General features: G+C 41.2%; 1 protein-coding gene across 1 annotated transcript in view; it reads right to left on the bottom strand.

Moving 5' to 3' along the window:
* Nucleotides 1–14,799, bottom strand: part of ARHGAP24 (Rho GTPase activating protein 24) — a 526,629-nt gene extending 511,830 nt beyond the window's left edge. Inside the window, exon 1 of the mRNA XM_062198532.1 lies at nucleotides 14,430–14,799. The gene's annotated coding sequence lies outside the window, so the exon portion shown is untranslated. The remainder of the gene's footprint in view (nucleotides 1–14,429) is intronic.
* Between the last annotated feature and the right edge of the window lie 2,328 nt (nucleotides 14,800–17,127).

Genomic DNA, 17,127 nt, shown 5'->3' with positions numbered 1-17,127 from the left:
ATGAGCACAACTAACACTCAAGTCTTGGTTTCTGAATACTAGCCTGCAGTTAAGAGACACTTCAGGCATCTTGGAGAAGTTGGGGGGCACAGGGGCTGGATCAAAGGAATTATTAGAGAAGCCAGGAGCATCCTGTGGTACCAGAAATGAAGCAATGCTCTGTGAATGCTGGCGATATGAAGAAAGGAGCCAACTTGAAGTAGCTCCCAAAGGCCAAACGTGGACAATTTCCATGACAAAACAAATAAAAGGGCAATTCCAAACATTCAAGGAAAAATAGAATTAAAAAATGTTGACTTTGGCCAGCTCCGCGGCTCACTAGGCTAATCCTCCGCCTGCAGCAGCGGCACCCCAGGTTCTAGTTCCGGTTGGGGCGCCAGATTCTGTTCCGGTTGCTCCTCTTCCAGTGCAGCTCTCTGCTGTGGCCCCGGAAGGCAGTGGAGGATGGCCCAAGTGTTTGGGCCCTGCACCCACATGGGAGACCAGGAGGAAGCGTCGGGTTCCTGGCTTCAGATCGGTGCAGCGCACCAGCCATAGTGGCCATTTGGAGTGGGTGAACCAATGGAATGAAGACCTTTCTCTCTGTCTCTCACTCACTGTCTAACTCCGCCTGTCAAAAAAAAAAAATGTTGACTTTGATACAGAAAATTTTTTTAATCCATGCATAATCTCGTGATATACATTTTCCATGAACTTTCTGAAGTACCCTCATAACAGCTGTAACAGATTGTAACTCATAGAATAAAACCGATGCCCAGGAGTCCACAGTGATGTATACAAGCAATCGTGTAAGTAAATGAGTGAGGTGGGAGGAAAAGCTCTCCTTTACAGGCAAATGTTGATGGAACAATGAAAACAGAAAATCACTATTTGGCAAACGCTACAATAACATCTGTTTCAGGCAAGAATGATTATGGAGCACTAAAATCCACGATTTAAAGTATGATGAAAAGCTGGCCACTTACACAGTTTCAAAGCGTCTTCCATGTGATACTTATTCATTAGAAAAGGGAAACTAGCAAATCCCAGTACAGAAATGTGGCAGATCTCTCCTGAGGAACTGAAGTTAGCATCCCTAGTAATTTGACGAATGTAATGTTTACTAACTCAGCTGCTTCTCCGGCTTTACATTTCTACAAAGGCTTTATGGGAGATGGAGAAGTTAATAATACAACTGTTTGCTCAGGAAAGTTTTAGAAATTTATAGTGGCTTTGCAGGCTCCAAAAAGACCCAAAATAACCATTGGAGCTCATCCTCGAATGTATCATTGAAGAAGATAGGTGGTTAGATAAACACCTTGACTCACAATAATGAAAATATGGAATGGGAAAGGTCATAAGAAAGTTTAATACTTCCAGGAAACCATTCTAGGGTAATAAAGAGATAACACAAGAAACAAGAAAAGAAAAGAAAAGAAAACCAACTAGAAGAAAGAGAAAGTAAAGACAGAAACTGGATATTTAACTTCAAAGAGAAAAGGGCCTATCACTCTGAATTAGAATAGAAGTAAATGAGCTGTTGATGGGTCTCTAACTCACAGCTGTCACCTGCTCCGTACAGTTTCAAGTTCATTAGAATTCAGAACATGAAGCAGCTGAAACCTCCAAGGAAACTTGAGGCTAATTCTGTGAGACAGCATTGCAGATACCCAGAAGGTCCTCACGGGCCCAAGTCCTCAGTCTCCTGGTTGGCAGTGCACTCTGGAAGAGCCTTTGTTGGCCAAGAGAAAGGTGGAGATTGAGGACAAAACCCTAGATGAAAAACACCATTTCCAGGTCCTCAGTAAGCACTGGTTCACCTGAATCCTCTCCTTCAGCCTGGCTTCCACATAGCCATGTCGGTGTGACCAGCCCCTGGGAGTCCCAGTGGTCTCTAGCTAACATCTGAGCTGAAAGAGCACCTAGCTGACTTATTTGTAAAAACCAATGAACAAGTCACAGAACAGTAAGTGGCAATGCATAGCAGAAGAGACTAAGTTCCATCACTTACTGATGTAATCATAATTTCTGAAACTGACATTTAAAATCAAACACAAATGTTAGCAAAGGAAATGAGACCGAACAAAATTGTTATTTTCTTAAGAATTCACATTAAATGGAAGAATACCACCCTAGCCATCAATGAGCTAAAAAATTATAATGTACAGTTATTAATTATGAAAAGGTTATCAACTTAAAATTAGTCTAAGAAAGCATTATTTTTATGTGATAGATTACAACCCATTTTAATAGCATGCCAAATTCAGTCAAAACTTTCCAGAGAATAAAGCAAGATAATAAGATAATTGATCAACCTAGGATAACAAGTTCTATGTTAACCTTTGCAAATATCAGTCACAGGTTGAAAAAAAAGTCAATCTTATTTGAATAACTGGAAGGTGTGAACTGGGGCCGGCACTGCGGTGTGGACGGTAAAGCCTCGGCCTTGCAGTGCCGGCATTCCAAATGGGTGCAAGTTTGCGTCCCAGATGCTCCACTTCTGATCCAGCTCTCTGCTATGGCCTGGGAAAGCAGTGAAGATGGCCCAAGTCCTCCCCCTGCACCCGCCTGGGAAGACCTGGAGGAAGCATCTGGATCCTGGTTTCTGATCAGCACAGCTCTGGCAGGCCGTTGTGGCAGATTGGGGAGTGAGCCAGCGGATGGAAGACCTCTCTCTCTCTCTCTCTCTGTTTCTCCCTCTCTCTCTGTAACTCTTTCAAATAAATAAATAAATCTTAAAAAAAAGAAGATGTAAACTAAATAATCCTATTAATAAAAGTTAAATTGAAGTTGCAGAATGGAACACTTATATTGGACTAAAGACAGAAAAAGTTTAAAACTGAGATTCTTCAAATTCTATTAGGTGGTCTCCATAGGGAAAAATATCCTTAATAATTTGCAGTTATTGAGGCTTTCATAATATCATACCATAAGCTCTGTTTTGGAAAACAAAAAAGAGAACTTTCAACGCACTATGAAATATTAGTTTGCAGCCACTTACCACAGTTGGGAATCATAGCCCTGTGACAGTTAATGTGCCATTGTGACAGCAGCTGGGGCTGCCAGATTATTCTTAAAAACTGCCCCCAAAATGTCTATCGCTATTTGTCCATAGTTCTTTTTTTTAAGATTTATTTATTTATTTGAAAGTCAGAGTTACACATAGAGAGAGAGAGAGAGAGAGAGACAGAGACAGAGAGAGACAGAGAGAGAGACAGAGAGAGAGGTCCTCCATCCACTGGTTCACTCCCCATTTGACTGCAATGGCCGGAGCTGCACGGATCCGAAGCCAGGAGCCAGGGGCTTCCTCTGGGTCTCCCATGCAGGTGCAGGCTTTATCAGCTAAGACACAGTGCCGGCCCCTGTCCATAGTTCTTAACAATCCAAAAGTAACGGTTCTTTCTCGCCTCTTATTAATAAAATTACAGTTCCTTGGAAAAGGGACAGGTAGACTGGTTCACATGTGAACATATTCTAGAGAGAATTTTCTGGAAATTTAAAGATAGAACTCCAGGAAACTGCAAGATAAAGGAACTAGCAACTCAAAAAAATGCAGCTAATACCTTTATTTTCAATCAGTGCTTAGATTTAAGGTGAAAATTGAACCTGATTATCGGAGACCTTCACTGCCTGCTGCTAAGCCTTAAGTATTCTAGTTTCAATGTATGGGTCAATGTTGGTACCAGAAATCGACCTTCAATCTCTTAAACAGTTACTGTATCTGTTCCCTGTCAGCTTTGACAAACAGCGTCACCAGCTGTATGTCGGCGTATCACAGACTAATGTGAAATATGGCCAGTAATTCCATCACATTCCACCTTAACATGATAGATAGACTTTCCCTTCCCTCTCTCCTTGCAGCTCCTCTCTGTTCCCTGCAGGCCCATGTTAATATGACCTTTACATATCCTTTCTCTTGCCGAAGTACTTTAGTGTTTCATCTTTATAATACACCTCATAAATGATATCGTACACTAATAGCTTTGCCACAAAATAGTTCAGTGTAATTTTATTTTTTATTGAATGGCCATTTCTAACAGATTATGTAATATTTATTGCATCAAACTAACAGAAAACTGCAGCAAGACTATGCTGCTATTAGGACTGCAATTCATTAGGTCAGAGTGTTATTTGCTATACACACATAAGCACTCCCCATCATGAGCCACTAGTGTCCTATTCTTGCGTGGAAAGATACTGCACAAGCAGCCCCCGGTGTAACACCACTGAGCCATCACCACAGTCTGAAGAAAGCATAACTGTTTAGAATTCTCTCTATGGAGACACAGAACTAACCCCATGTTTCTGAAAAGGCATCCTACACTCTTCAAAACTGCCTGCCAAGGTACGTGGAGCAGCTTGCTCTGACACCTGCAGCTCAGCTGCACAAAGGACTCACATGGTGCCCCCTGAAAAGGCTGTCTCTCCCAGCTGGGCCATGCGCACATGGCCAAAGGCTCTATTTGTCCTCCCCAGTTTCAGAAAGGAGTCCATCTGGGTCCTCAAGCACCAGCCCCAGACGCCTCTCAGGGAAGCTAAGGATACTGCCTGGAATGTTCCACAAATTAAATAGTTCTGGACGGGACTGCAAACAGAGAGAAAATAAAAGCACTGCATGGAAAGAACTCTGTGCCTTTGCAGACTTACACAGCAGTCACCAAGAACTGAGTCCTCTTTTCTTCCTCCATTCTCTCTCACACCTTCCACGACTATTGGACTGGCTTAAAGAGATTAATCAGGCTTTTTATTTGTTTTTGTTTCCTACGTTATGTTTCTTAAACATTAAATATTTCTTTGTTTTTCAGGAATACGAATAGCGTAAACTAAGAACAATGTATGATCATGGTATGATTTGAATACTGAATTGAATGAAAAGCTACAGTGTATTGATAACATTCAATTTACATTAGATGGTTTCAGCATAATTAATATTAAAAAATAAAAATATTTAAAGAACTAGCTTAAACATGCAACCAAAAATGAAGAAATATTACAAGTTGTACCTTGATATTGATATGGTATATTTTTAGCTACTTCTAGGGTTAATCCAAACTTATTAAAATGATTTTAAAGATGTTAGTTGTGGATCTATTTGCTCTTCTTAAGAAGTATACATATTTCTAAATAGAAAGGAAAATTATCAATTTATTGAATAAGTTGTTCATGATTAGATTTTTGTCCCAAAATAAGTGCTTTAAAACTATTCCATTCTTAGAAATGAATCTTATTTATATGATGTATATGATTTGGGAATGAAATTTATTCTTCCTACTGGGTAAGAAATTATGCATTAACTATAAATTTACTTGCACTAATACGCTTTCATGCATTTGTAATACTACCATATCATAGTAAAAAAATTCATTGTAGTTAATATAGAAATTTAAGTACTGCTCAAGTGTCAAAATTTTATACTTTAAAATTACCTCAATAACAAAAACATTTAATCTAAAATATGTGAATGTTTAGTAAGTTCTAATACAACAATAAGAAATTGACATCAGTATATGCAATGAGTATTAATTAAAACAAGATGTAGTTGTTTTACTTAATATTAAACAGTATTAGATTTTATTGAAACAGTTTGCATTCCAGAAGATCATATGGGTAATGGTATATGAACTTAAAGATTATAGAAATAATGATATATTTCCAACCTAAAAACTTGGAAAGCTAGATAACATGGAGCCAACTGCCCCAGAAAAACAGCAGGCTCCCTATTTCATTGTTTATAAGAATATTGAGACCACTTAGTTAAAAGAAAAAAACAAAGGTGAGGCTTAGGGAGGATGACAGCCATCTAGGTAAAAGACAGCTTTCAATGGTTTCTTTCAGCTTCTGGCACTGAATATGGGAATTCCTCAGCTCAAGTTCCTCATTGGAACTCCAGAGCACAGAAAATCATGTGTCTCTTTTCTCAATCCTGCCAAAGATGGGAATTAACCAGTACCTTTCAGGTTGCACAGCCAAGGAGATTGCAAAAAGTTCAAAAAGATTGGTTTATCCTAGTGCAAAAGTGCTTTGAAAACTGCATTTTCCAAGGACTTCCTGAAGACCCCTCTTAAGAGAAGGGTTAGGGTGAGCATTCTCAGAAAACCCTTACTGAGAAAAGGCCCCGAGGAAGAGGTCAGTCACCAAGAGCAAGAGCCTGGTCTGCTTGCTCCTCTGATGGTGTGTTCTGGGTCAAATCACCTAAATTACTTTGGACTTCTTTTCTATAGGGAAAGCTTTTTGAGGTGAGATGGTAATAGCTGTTTCTAAGTAAGCTTTTCTTCTGCAGTTTGACAAATTCATTCTGAGGAGAAGGTAGTGCACGCTTCTCACTGTTGATGGAGCTACTGAGCAGGCCAAGTACAGATCATGAACATGAAAGATTATCCAGAAGATTTTCTATTTTTAATTCTGCGATTTCAACTTTCTCATCCAACCTAAATTTTCACCAAATTGATGGGAAAAGAGAAATTACTTCAATGATGGCTCTCTTTCCCCACCCCTCTTCTGCACAGGTGATAAGACCCAGGCAAAACAGGGAAAAGGAGTGCCATTTCATTCCTGGAAAATAGCAAGTTGGCTCTGGGTTGCTGGGCAGCAATTTTATGCATCCCACACCTTTTACATCCACAGCATCTGACAGCTGTAAGAATGCTAGTTTTAATACACACACTAATAAACAGGGATTTGACAAATGCAAGAAGAAAGGTGGAAGAGAGAAAAGATTTTCTGTTAATGATCTTGTGATTTTAAATGATTCCAAAATGAATTGACCCCAAATTTGAAACATTGCAAAGGTTTTGAAAAGGCCCTGGTTGTGTAACCCTTGCTAAATGGCCTCTATCCTTAGCCTGACCCAAAAGACACACAGCCAACACAAGCCCAGAAGGAGGCCCAAGGACAGCAAGGAAGTACTCATGTCATCACTATGGATAGAACTTTAAAAAGTGATATTTCTTATTATGGAGAATCAAATCTATGCATTGAATGCTTCAGTCATTGCATTTAGTTAAACATCAATGCCTAGTTATCTTGAATGGAAACTTCTATAAGCTATTCCATTACAGATATCATTGTCATCAGGAAACTAGCAACCTCCACTCAAAGGAACTATTCCTAGTGTGCCTTCAAGTTAGTTGCTCACTGTAGTAACAAAGCTAAGATTTCTGTTGCTTTTCTTACTGCATAGTCAACAAATAGTGCAAAGAGCTGGAGGCAGTTCTCTCCCATGCATCATAAATACCAGTTGTCCTCTAAGAATAGATAATGCTTGCATCTGTGTTACTGAAACAGCAGAAAATACATGGCCATATTTCCAATTGATTATTTTTAAAATATGGAGTTAAAACTGAATTTTTAACTTCATTATCTGTTTTCTCAATAAGGGTGATCTTGGTGCTAGGGAAAGGAAAATTCTTTGTGGTGAGGGATCATCACACATTGTCAAGCGTAACGGTGTGCTTGGACCATGGGCACCAGATGTGATGACCAAAAACATCTTCACGCATTTTCACATTTTTTTCTTGTGAGTAATATCACCCATCCTCCCAACCCATAGCTAACAAAAATTGGCCGTTTGGCACATGAAACCTGTTGAGGAAAGCCACATTAACTTGATCATGTTATGTGTGTGCCTCCTAAAGCCTCACAAAAAAAGAAAAAATAACCATTTCTCAGAGCTCTGCCAAATTCATGCAAACAGCCACGTTCTCATGAAAACTGCCCACAAAAGACACTACCGTTTGGCAACACAGACTTTTTCAGTGCTGGAGCAATCCTAGAACATATTTATTGCAATTCACTTAATTTACAGATTGGGAGACCAAAGTCTAGGAAAATACATGATTTGCCCAAGCACTAGATGCTAAAGAACACCAGAAGTCGGAAGAGCGCTCACATTCTCCTGGCTCTTCTCCAGATGCCCTCTCACTCTTCAACCAGAGAATGCAAAATAAAGGAGGACCTTTCAGAACATCTCTCAAGAAACTTTTTTTTTTTTTTACAGGCAGAGTGGACAGTGAGAGAGAGAGACAGAGAGAAAGGTCTTCCTTTTGCCGTTGGTTCACCCCCCAAATGGCCGCTGCGGCCGGCACACAGTGCTGTTCCGAAGGCAGGAGCCAGGTGCTTCTCCTGGTCTCCCATGTAGGTGCAGGGCCCAAGCACTTGGGCCATCCTCCACTGCACTCCCGCGCCATAGCAGAGAGCTTGCCTGGAAGAGGGACAGCCGGGACATAATCTGGTGCCCCGACCAGGACTAGAACCCGGTGTGCCAGGATTAGCCTGTTGAGCCATGGCGCTGGCCACAAGAAACTGCTCAACTACACATTTTTACAACTGGTGAATGAGAAGGTAGAATTTTTTTTACCCCCAAAATTCGGTTTTCTGACACTCTGACCTTAAAAAATATTTTCACACACTATAAATAACTTTTAGAAGAGTTGATACACAGCAATTTAAAAGTTCCCTTTTAAAAATCCAAGGTAATATTCTTTTTGTAAGAAAAATGAAAAAGAAAGCCTTCCATCTTCTTAGTGAATCTGGATGGTGTGTTTTCAAACACAATACTTAAAGTTTTAAAGTAAATATATTCACCAATAATAAACTAAATAGAACAGTAAATGCCACCACATGCAACAAAGGCAGGACAATGCAATATTACATGTTCTGTCTTTACAATAATAACATACAGTTGATAAAGACTTTAAACATATTTATTATTTCCTTTGAAGAGAAAAATTCCACTTTCATTTTACTAAAATAGATTTCTTAAAACATCAGTATTAATATTGCATTAACTGGATTGCTTATCTCCTATTTGAATGTGCTTCATCTCAATTAATATAATATTGAGTTATCTTACAAATTCTTAATTTACTTCCTAATTTCACATATGTTTAGGCATCTGGACTTTCATCATAAAATACTTTAAGTAAAATACAATTTAGATATTCAGGGCTACACATGAGGAATGCTGGGATTTTTACCTTGTAGTTCTAGAAGAAAGTACAGAATTGAACTACTCAATGTCTTTCTGTATATTAACTAATTCACTTCTGTGGTACCTACCCACCTGCCTTGTGAGTAGGTGGTGTAGAAAAACTAATACACAAAATCAGAGCTATGTACACATTGGACAGTTTTTTGTAGACGGCTACAATCTTCAGTCAATATAATATCAACAAGCACTTTCACCCACTTACTAAGTACTGTATTTAGAAATGGCCCTTATCTAATGTGCCACAGAATTACCTGGAGACCTTTCTAAAACATAATGGCTGGTCCCTGGTAGACCTCAATAATTCACATTTTTAAGGTAAAACTAAACTGATGGCCCTGGCACCACACTTGATAACTATCACCTTAAAGAATTTTCTAAAATACATTTTCTGCATTGTTATCAATAATCAGGAGCACATCTTTCATTTCTACCCAGTATGCAAGATGGGTACACACACATGCAAACCTGAAATGAAAACATACAAAACAGGTTTTCCTTTTACTGCACATAGTGAATCTTGATATTTTTCTATTCAGGTCCATTCCAACATATAATATTTTTTTCTTTCAAAAAAGAAATTATGGTCATGAACCAATAAAAGGATCTTAATAGCCAATGATAGATCAAGAACTACAATTTAAAAACTCATTGCTCAGGACTACCCTATTCATCATTTAACCATAACAACCACTAACTTTTATTGAGACTTATCAGGTGCCAGACACCCTTCCAGCCTCATTCTATGCATTGTTCACTTTATAAATCAAAAATATATAGTAACATTATGAAGCAGATATTATCAGATGCTCATATTTACAGAATGGAAAACTGTGAGTGGTGAATACAACTTGTCCAAAGTTGCAAGACTGAAGCATATGAGAGCCATGAGCCCAGAGGTTAATCTCTAGAGCATAATCATAAAGGTTTCTTACTTGGAGTGAGATGTGTTAGTTTGAATCCCAGAATCACCACATAGTGGCTGTGTGATTTTTTTTTGCAAATTACTAAGCTTCTATGGATTCCATCTTCCTTATTTTTAAAAAAATAGATAATAGGGTAATGTGGAAGATTTTGCACCAGAATAAACTTATCTTTTAATTTCATTTACCATAAAATTTACGGAGTCCCTTCATAATAATCAGTTACATGAAATATGGTGTCCTTTGAAATTTCCGTCCCTCTCTCTACCTCCACATTCTCCCCTAATTAAATCTGATTTCCCTCAAGCACCAGCACTCAAGACAATTGCTAACAGCAAAAATTTCCTTTTTTATTTTGTTTGATTAAGAATACTGCTCATTCCACAGGCAGTATCTCCAAACTTAACTTCATTATTACTCCTCGTAGTCAAATCTGGGACCTCCCACTGGGATTTGATAGATTACAGATTTTATAGTGTAACACAAAAACAATTGTGGAAAATGTATATTTGCTATAAATGTTTGTTATATTTAGGCTCAAATATATTTTTTGATTTTCAAAGGAAAAAGATGATTCCACAGTACTTTTTGTTTGTTTTATTTTAGCTTTAGAATTGTAAAAGCACAGTATTTCATCTATTGTGCAGATTAAACAGGCATGTATGGGCTGGTCTAGAGAGTAAACTGTGTTTTAGAGGATATTACTTTTGGAAGATGAACTCAGAGTCCAAATAGGCACTTCTCTAATGAACTTTTGGTACACAACTCCATAAACTAGAGTCCACCACTGCTGTATTCATTTTGCCTTGTATTGATTTTTGCCTTGCTCTTTCATTAGGAAACATTAACAAATGGCTACCAGGTTTCAGACACCTTACTGGACACCTGTATACACCCACCACCAATACACTGACAGAAATTGGGCAGCAGGGGAAAGTATAAGAGGGCTTGAAAAAGTCCATGAAAAACTAAAATCAAAATAGAAATTCATATTTGTATAAAAATATTAAATTTACATGCTTTTTTTTCATAATACACATATTCCATTAACTTTTTGAAGACTCGCGGTGCACAAAAGTTATTAAAACAATTATTCAAAAATGTTTTTTTATTTTTTATTTTTATTTTCATTTTATTTTTATTTTTTATTTATTCATTTATTTGAAAGTCAGGGTTACACAGAAAGGAGAGGCAGAGAGAGAGAGAGGTCCTCCATCTAACTGTTCACTCCCCAATTGGCCACATCGACCAGAGCTGCGCAGATCCACAGCCAGGAGCCAGGAGCCTCCTCCGGATCTCCCACGCAGGTGCAGGGGCCCAAGGACTTGGGCCATCCTCCACTGCTTTCCAAGGCCATAGCAGAGAGCTGGACTGAAAGACAAGCAGCTGGGTCTCGAACCAGTGCCCACATGGGATGCCAGCTCCCCAGGCCAGGGTGTTAACCTGCTGCACCACAGCACCCGTCCCCAAAATATGTTTTAAAAGATCGCCATGGAAGCTATTAAGATACAATGGTTAACGCTTCCTCCATAGAACTGGATAAATTTTCCCAAAGAAAGTTCCATCTGAAGCGGGCCACCAAGAATCAACAGGGACTTTCCAGGCAGAGGGCATTCTAGTTGAATGAATCCATGAACAGGAGCTCAGAACTCTGATCAGTAAGAAGCCCTTGTATAGGAAGAGGAAGCTCTGAGGAGTTTAGAGTTAACATTGTAGGTCACTGGGATCCAACAAAGGTTTTAGAACAAAGGGTTCATACAATCCAATCTGGACTTCATAAAGATTAATTGTAACATGTCACAGTAGTGGGTAGATGCTGCTTAAAAGCACACATGTCCACAATGATCTCTGAAACCAAATCTTCTTTGACTCTTCATCACAATAATGCTTCCCTTCCCAAATATGATTTTACTTAGCAGCGGAAACCATCAGAACCTTGTAAAGTTTCAATTCACACATCAGAGAAAGATGGGTCACCATTGGGAGACTCCACATGAGGCTTTAGTTCTCACATGAACAGCATTAATTTCAGGGCTACATTGACCATTGATGATTTCATTTTTAAATGCCCTTCTCCATCTGGGAAAAACTTAATCCTCTAGCCATTGCTTTAATAATAAGCAGGCATCTTTTTATTTTACATCTCTTCTGCCTTTTTTTCCTCAGTAAAATGTGATCACCTCTGGTTCTTGTTATCAACCGCCTCCACACCCACGTGCGACCCACTGAGTCACTGTGCCTTCTTACCGAGCTCCAGACTTTGCTTCCTTCCCCACATCTTGTTTTTCCTGAACACTCACTTTTAATAAAATGTGAAACACAGAAGAAAGAAGGAATCAGCATTACACAACCTCAATCCATAGCGCAAGAGCTCCACAGGTCTGTCCAGGAAAAGAACTGGAGGAAACCAAGATGGTGCTACAGCACCACACACATAAGAACGGAAACAACATGCATGGCCCACGAACTTTGCTGCCGGTGCTGCCTCTCTCAGCTCTGAAAAGCCAACCGGGTCACTCACAGAGCCAGAAAGAAAACTCGTCAGTGGGCCAGTAGGTCATGGTGAAACTATTAAGGGCACTGTTGGTAAACACCACCTAGGCTTTGGCTAAGACAGCAAAGTAATCAGATTCAAGCTATTCATGACCACCTGCTGCACATTCCTCACCCTTCCTGCCCACCCCCCCTTCACTCTGGAGAGTCCAAAATCCCACAGTAAATAAAACCAGGGCCTATGAAAGCTCTAAGAGCACTGGTCTTACCAACCTAAGCAAAACATGCAAGCATTTCCCTGAGCACTTTCACGTTTAAATCTATGTTCTTGTCCAGATGGGTGCATCCTAAGAGTCATTTCTTCTGCAGTGGACTTTTTCTTCTACAGAACTTAATTCTTTCCTACTTGGTATCAGGTCTGTATTATCAAAGTAGTTCAGGTTCACAGTTATGCACAGTCCAAAAGAATACTAGAGAGAAACCACTCTCAAATCCAGACTCTAAGATGAAATAATAAATCCAAGTTCGGTGATATAATGGAAAGGCAAGGGCAGTCTTCCAACAGGCTTCCCCATGCAGAAAGAATTGCAGGTTCTCCTTTCTAATATCCCTTGAGTTCTTTATCCCTACCACATGCCTCACACTCCTTTCCAGACCTGCAAAAAACTCGCTTTTCACTGTATTCCCACCTGAAGGCCCTCCACCAAAAACACTGCTCCTGTGAGGGACATTATTTATCTCCAAGTTTTGTCATTATCTCAGCCCCTAAAGTGTCTAAGGTGAGCTCTCTGACAATTCGGTAAAGGCTCTAAAGAGAACAGATCTGCAGACTTGCTACCTAAGGTTCAGCCACTCAAGAAGATGAAAGGGGGAGTTTTATTACTGGGCTGCCTTGGGAGTTGAAATACCCCCAGAGAAGAGGAAGTATTAAAAAATTTTCAAAGGAGGAATGAGTTGATAACAAGTTTGATGCAGCTTTAGACTTGTTTGCTGGCATTTTCAAATATATTAATTCCGTGTACTTCAAATTTTACCAGCCCTGGTTCAACACTGACACCCAGGCTGGCCTTTGCAGGCTGGCTCTGAGTTCCAGTGAGAATCTGGTATGAATGCTTGTGTTTAATCTGTCCATCTCCTTTCCCCTAATTGAGTGAAGCTTTTAAACTCTACTGCAAACATCCCTGCATTTCAGTTAATTTGTCTTACACAAGTAGACACAACAACACATGTTGTTTTACTTATGGATACACAAACAACTTTTATATTGCAAATGCCTAGCTTGATTTATTCATGTCCTCTTTTTAGAAGGACATGAAATAATGATGGCTTGGGAGGTTAAAAAACAAGTAACATAAAATATGATGGGGGCAGAAAATGCTTGAAAATGATAACTGAAATGATTTGAAATAGATACAGACAACAAGAGAGGTTGGACTTCCTATTACCATTGATAGTGAAAACCTAGTATCTAAGGAATTCACGGTAACATTATACTTCTATTGGGGACTTATACAAGATAGGCAGTCTAAAGTTTTTTTTTTTTTTTTTTTTTAATGAGAACATATTACATATCTATCCTTAAGAGAAGAAGGATACTTCATCAAAATGTTATCTTTTCTAAAAATCTAGACAGAATCTTTCCAGAAGCTTAAAAAGCTTAAAAGTCTTCAAAGATTCCCCTAATGCTTTGTGTTCACCAAGAAAAAAAAAGTTTATTATAAAAACCTATCTTCTTATACCTGTTATCTAGAAAATTCTAAGACACGAGAGGAAACCAACCGGAAGAAAGAGAGGGAACTTCATTGCATAAAGTTTCTATTAATCCCAGCGATATTTTTTAAAGCCAGAAACACACAACCAGCTCGCGTTTCCCAGCACGCGCGCGCGCGCACACACACACACACACTCGCTTGCACACACGCTGCACCAGCCCGGATTCCTGCGAGTCCCGCTCGCCCGCAGCAGCCCCCTCCCTTCGGCGCCAGCTGGGGCACGCCACCTCCTGCGGCCGGCCGCTCCGCACACAGCCCCGCGGCCGCGCCACTTACCCTGCTGGGCGCGCACCCCAGCCACCGACCGCAGCGGCCGCTCGGACAGAAAGGGCTCCAGGCACCAGACGAAAGAAAAGGGATAGGGAACCCGGGGCGGCGAGGCTCCTTCAGTTCTCCCCACCGGGGCAAGCACTGCGCCCCATTCACTTGGCTGCCCCGCAGCACCGGAACCGGAGGCCGTGGAAAGTTGGGGGCTTCCCCGCAGCCGCCGGCGCCCAGCTCCTCGCGCGGCTCTCCGCCGCAGTTCTGACAGCGCCCCTGGCCTCTGAGCCCCGCGGTCTGCACCCGGAGCTGGGTTGAGTCGCTACATGCACTGGAGAAATGCTAGCAGTTGCGCAAAGAGCAGTCCCAGAAGTTAGAAAGAGTGATCGTGTGTGAATGTGTAAATATACAGTACAAGAGGCTGGAACAACTGAGTGGGGCCAACCCTCAGACGCAGCCCGGTTTCAGATTTCATTTGGCAGCTGGCGGCTTCAGAGGACTCAGCCGCACTACCGGGGAGTCGGCAGGAGCCCCGCCCTCCCCACGCCCCGGGTTATCTCTGAGCCCAGCGACACCACCGGGCGCCCGGCCCCGGGGCCCACAGAAGGAACCCGCCCCGCCTCGCTCCCTCTGCCCCGCTGGTTTCAAGTGCAGCACAGATACGTGCTAGTCACAGAGCTGTGCTGCGGGTGCCAGGGGCATGGGGAATGCGGGTCCCCGGCCCTCAAGGGCCTCTGCATTTCTTTGACCAAACCCTCCACACCGGTCTTACTTGCTTGGATAAAAATCTTCGTTTCTGCAAGAAGTACCTGTGTCATTACTCTCCTATTCCTGGAAATGTCCATTTTGACGGATGGCCGCTAGTTAGCTCCTTAGAGAACTTCAAAGTGCATGTGCTTCTTGATCGTGTGTTCCAGAAACGCGCAACACGAGACGGAGGGAGGGCTGAGTGATGAACAGATGAGGCTGACGCAAGTCTCCACTTCCCACCATCGCCAAAAGCATCATTCACATCGAGATCGGACACTTCCGGTGGCCTGCGGGGCCAAGTTCACTGATTTCGAAAGCTTTACGTAGATCTTTGCTTTAACTATGTGGAAATCCTCGCTAGACCTCAAACAAGTGTCCTCCTTAGGGGCCTCTGGTGATATGGGAAGAGGCCCCGTGTTGAGATTTAGAAACAAACACCTCAAATAGAGAGTCTGATGGACATAGATGGGTCCTTCCTCTTCATCATCCTCTTTTTTCCAGTTTCTTGGAGAAAACCATCTGCCTCCTTCCAGACTGAGGTCGTATTAGAAAACTTTGATTTTCTGGCTGGAGAATTCTCAGCCCTTTTGTGAATCAAATTAAGTTGTGTTGGGGGAGGGGAAAACTCTTTTGATATAGCCTTTGGGGGGGGGGGGGGAGAAAAAACCAAAACACTGTGTATGGAATTCCTAGCCAGAAGCAACATAGCTTATTTTCTAATTGGTGGGAATAAATGCCCTTCATCAGCTCACATGGTCTTGCGCATTCCTGGAGCACTGGCGGGTGAATACCCATGAGCAGTTTTAGAAAATGATAAAATTAACCAACATGAAATCTGCACGCACTTGATGCACTCAAAAGCCTTGGGAGGACCAGTGTTGGCAGGTGTGACTCAAAAGATTGTGACATTTGAAAAAGACAGGAAACCTATCATGTCAGCAACCTATTTCAGGATTTAATAAATTGTTACTACAGCAATTTAGATCAAGGTGAAACAGAATTGAATTCATGGTGGGTGGTTACAGGGTAGAAGCTAGTTTGAAAGATTAAGATCCACCTCTGAGACACACCCTATCCATGTGTCCAAGGCATTTCCCTTCGTATCTGCTGTCTCTGTCTTGACATCACTTCATTGATGTGTGTGATCTATTCATGATTCTCCTAAGCTACAAAGCACAGTAAAACGAAATGGTAGGCATGTGGGTATTGGTGGATGTGATACCCCCTCTGCTTTCACTACTCTGCAGAATAAGAACCACCATTGCATTCTTTTCTGAGAAGCCCCCTGGGGATTCTGCAAAGATTGTAGAGCAAGAGAGTCATTACTTGTCAGCTTTTCATGGGATCCAGAGTACGCTATTTCTCCCATGTTTGTGAGTTAATTGGGTCCAGGAGACATCTTTCCAATGCATGATTGAGACCTGAAGTCTGGTTTTCACCAGAGGAAGACGCTGCTATGACTGAGAGAGACTCCAGGGAAACAGTGTCTGCCACCTGGTTCCCAGGGTCAAGACTAAGCACTTGCCCAGGAGATCACTTAAAGTGGAATTTTACAAATCAAACTCAATTTTGAGCTAAAGGTGTGCTTCTGACAAATGCTACAAAATCCAGAAGTGATTCAAGGGCAAGGGCTCACTGTGCAGGACTCCTAGGTCCCACGTAGCTTCAGCAGAAGGGTCTATGAAAAGTCAGTATCCGAGGCGGGCAGTTTTTGAGGGTTTCAGTGTTTGCAGGGGAGATGGGTAATACCTCCAGGACCTGAGGAATTCCAAAGGCCAAGAACTGAAACAGGAGGAGGAAGGAAAAGATAACGACCTCATTACACTTGGACAGTTGTTTGAGGGTCAGCATTGCCAGAGGCAAGGACAGGAAAGCCAGCCAAAGACAAAGCCTCTGGAAACTGTTTCTCTCAGGCCTTTCTTTTTCTGGACTTCAGTTAAGGAAATTCAGCAAGAGTTTGTAT

The sequence above is a fragment of the Lepus europaeus genome, chromosome 8, assembly GCF_033115175.1.
Source record: "Lepus europaeus isolate LE1 chromosome 8, mLepTim1.pri, whole genome shotgun sequence".
In the NCBI taxonomy this organism is placed as follows: domain Eukaryota; kingdom Metazoa; phylum Chordata; class Mammalia; order Lagomorpha; family Leporidae; genus Lepus; species Lepus europaeus.
The sequence above is the reverse complement of the archived record's forward strand: the minus strand, read 5'-3'. Positions and strand labels throughout refer to the sequence as shown.